The sequence below is a fragment of the Schistocerca nitens genome, chromosome 4 (genome assembly GCF_023898315.1).
Source record: "Schistocerca nitens isolate TAMUIC-IGC-003100 chromosome 4, iqSchNite1.1, whole genome shotgun sequence".
NCBI classification, from domain to species: domain Eukaryota; kingdom Metazoa; phylum Arthropoda; class Insecta; order Orthoptera; family Acrididae; genus Schistocerca; species Schistocerca nitens.
Genome location: NC_064617.1, coordinates 239,362,652 through 239,366,088, shown reverse-complemented (window position 1 = coordinate 239,366,088; position 3,437 = coordinate 239,362,652). Strand labels below are relative to the sequence as shown.

General features: G+C 45.6%; 1 non-coding gene across 1 annotated transcript; it reads right to left on the bottom strand.

Moving 5' to 3' along the window:
- Positions 1 to 585: 585 nt before the first annotated feature.
- Trnag-ccc (transfer RNA glycine (anticodon CCC)) lies at positions 586 to 658 on the bottom strand. Its single transcript has one exon. It is a non-coding gene; the product is annotated as a tRNA-Gly (tRNA).
- Positions 659 to 3,437: the final 2,779 nt, after the last annotated feature.

The following is a 3,437-nucleotide window of genomic DNA, read 5'->3' as shown; positions in this document are numbered from 1 at the left end:
ACTCCGTGTCTCAAGTCGCATCGTGTTTTGTTTTTCGTAACTCTTCGGGAAGTCACAACTGTACGTGACAGCGATGGGCCAGGAATACCTTTATCGTCATTCATCGCTAAATGCTTCATTAATTAATACTGGACACTCGTTCGCGGAGCAGCAATAAACTGTTTGAACTCTTTGAGAAGATAGTCATAGTCACTAAGACCCCCGACTGGTGCTGACATGTTCGAGCAGGACTGGGCCGAGCAAAGGGACACTGCTACGGGGAAAGGTGGTAGCACCCGTTGTTTATATTAAATCTTGTGGTTTTATTGTTTTGATTATAAGAAATTATGTTTTAAAAGCCTGAATTTGAGAACAGTATTCTGGAAGAATTTATTTCTCATTGCAAATTTTATCTCAAGTTGCAAAATTTGTTAAGGGAGAGGAGATTAGTGTTTAACGTCCTGTCGACAAAGAGGTCATTAGAGCCGGAGCAAAAGCTCATATTAGGGAAGAACTGGGAAGGAAATCGGCCATGCCCTTTCAAAGGAACTATCCCGGCATTTACCTGAAACGATTTATGCAAATCACGGAAAACCTAAATCAAGATGGCCGGAGACGGGTTTGAACCGTCGTCCTCCCGAATGGGAGTCCAGTGTGCTAACCACTGCGCCACCCCGCTCGGTTTTGTTAAGACTGGGGCGGGGGACAGTGGTGCTGTGTAGCTGTAGGGGTGCGTTCCGGCACCTAAAATTATAGGAGTTACCTACTGCTGCATGGTACTTCAAAATGGCCAAAGGCCGAAATTGTGCAATAGGTCATAATTAAATTAAAACGGAACAACTGCGACGAGCGTGAAGTCGTTTAAGAATTTTACGGCAGCCGCGGTTACGTCTTTAAACAGAAACCCCAACAGGGGTAATGTAAAAGACAAACGTTAGATAAATAAGGAAAACTGACTGGTAGATGAGACGCTGGATGAAGCCGAGCCCGGCTTGCGAGGCACCGACGACTATGATGCGGCAGTTGACGTCCGTGCGCGGCGCGGCGAGTGAGGAGCTGGCCACCAGGAGCGCTGCCGGCGGCGCCACTCGCAGCAGGTGCTCGCGTGGACGGCCGCATGGCAGTGACGGCAGCCAGTACTGGATCATCCGCCGCGGCAGCACTGGCGTCAGCTCGCGCAGCGCCGTCACGCCGCACTGCCACCCACCAAAATTTTTGTCGTCGTCAGAGGACAACCTTCATAATGATATCAGACATTGAAGACGACGCCATCTTTACAACTGGTTGTAGTTATTAAGGACCTTTTCGCTTTGTAAATCCGGTATAACACAGCACACCCATAGAGTAGAAATACATCTGGCGTGAACATCGGATGCGCAGAACAGATTTCGTGTTGTCAGCACGTGCCTTTATTTGTACCTGCCAAGATATACTTTGGCTTTCTCGAACGCATCGTTAGACGTCTCTGTTGTGAAGGTATCCTCGTGACTGCACCAGCCATTATAGCAGATGAATTAAAGCAGAAACTACAGGATGGCGCACGAAATGTGTTACCATTCTCTTTTTGAATATAAACTTTATTGTCAATACAATCTGAAAGGAACATATACTACAATGAAGAGCCGTTCATGGAGATTTGTTCTAACCCAGCACATGCTCAATATGTCCACCATTTCGTTTCCTAACTTCCTTCAAACGAACACTGAAGTTAGTGACTACCCTACGGCACATGTCTTCCGTAATTTCACTGCAAGCTTGAAGAATAAGACTTATGAGCTCCATTAAATCACATGGACGTTTCGGGAAAATTTTTTACTTTAGGTGCCCACAAAGAAAAAAGTCACATGAATTGAGGTCTGGACTATTGGGGGGCCAATTTTGTCCGTCATTGGAGCGACATGGAAACCTGAGTGAAACGATCCGCATGTCGAAATGCTCGTGTAAAAACTCCAACACAGTGTTTGCAGTATGTGGCCTTGCTCCATCTTGCATGAACCACTGCGTGTTGAAGGGCAAGGCAGTAGCAAGAAGCTGTGGAATGAAGCTATTGCGAAGTATGCTCAAATAACGCTCGCTGTTCACAGTTTCTTCAAAGAAAAAGGGTCCAATAAGTCCGTGACTGGAAATTGCTGCCCACGCTGTAATCCTCGGAGCATAATGTTGTCGTTCATGAACCACTTGTGGGTTTTCAGTGGCCCAAAAGCGTACATTTTGTTTGTTAACCACACCGTCTAAATGAAAATGCACCTCGTCTGAAAATCAAACGTTGTTGAGAGTTTCTTCCCTATCCTCCGCCCACTGAGCAAACAGTAGTCTCTGCTGCTTGTGTTCTTCAGTAAGCTTCTGTACACAGGTCATCTTGTATGGGTACATATGGAGGTCACTTTTAAGAATGCGTTGAATGGAGCGTCTGGATATTCCCAGTTGCACTACTGCCTTTCTACGCGATTTCCCGGGTCTTCTCTGTACAGCAACTCGTACCGCTTCAATATTCTCCGGCGAACAAACAAGCTTAGGCCGAGGTCGCTTCGCTTCCAACACTATTCCTTCCTGTACAAATTTATCGTACAACCTGTGGATGGTCTTCTTGCAAGCGACCCATCGTGTGTTCAACTGTTGTCGAAAACGTCTCTGAATCACAACAAGGTTTTTCGTTTCATGAAAAAGTAACACAATGCCGATCGTTGCTGTGTCGTCAGTCTTCCATTGTCAGCCATTGCTGCTTACTAGTCTCCTAGCGGCAGTATCGTGAATTACACGTCATTTCGTAACTCATTATTTTCCAAGCTCTGCTGGTACTGCTGCAGAGATCCCAGCGGGATGTCTAATGTGCGTCGTAAATTGTGAAAGAAACAATTGGTAACAGATTTCGTGCGCCACCCTGTATTTATATGTTAGTCTGGTTGAATCATTGCAAATTTGGAAAGTATTATTGTCTTTTCTTTGTTTGATAGTGACAACATACCCACTTCATACTCGTTATTTCACACTGGTATGTAGTACGAAAAGTACCTAAAAAGCTCCCCGAACGCTATACAGGGTGTTACAAAAAGGTACGGCCAAACTTTCAGGAAACATTCCTCACACACAAATAAAGAAAAGATGTTAAGTGGACATGTGTCCGGAAACGCTTAATTTCCATGTCAGAGCTCATTTTAGTTTCGTCAGTATGTACTGTACTTCCTCAATTCACCGCCAGTTGGCCCAATTGGAGGAAGGTAATGTCGTCTTCGGTGCTTGTGTTGACATGCGACTCATTGCTCTACAGTACTAGCATCAAGCACATCAGTACGTAGCATCAACAGGTTAGTGTTCATCACGAACGTGGTTTTGCAGTCAGTGCAATGTTTACAAATGCGGAGTTGGCAGATGCCCATTTGATGTATGGATTAGCACGGGGCAATAGCCGTGGCGCGGTACGTTTGTATCGAGACAGATTTCCAGAACGAAGGCGTCCC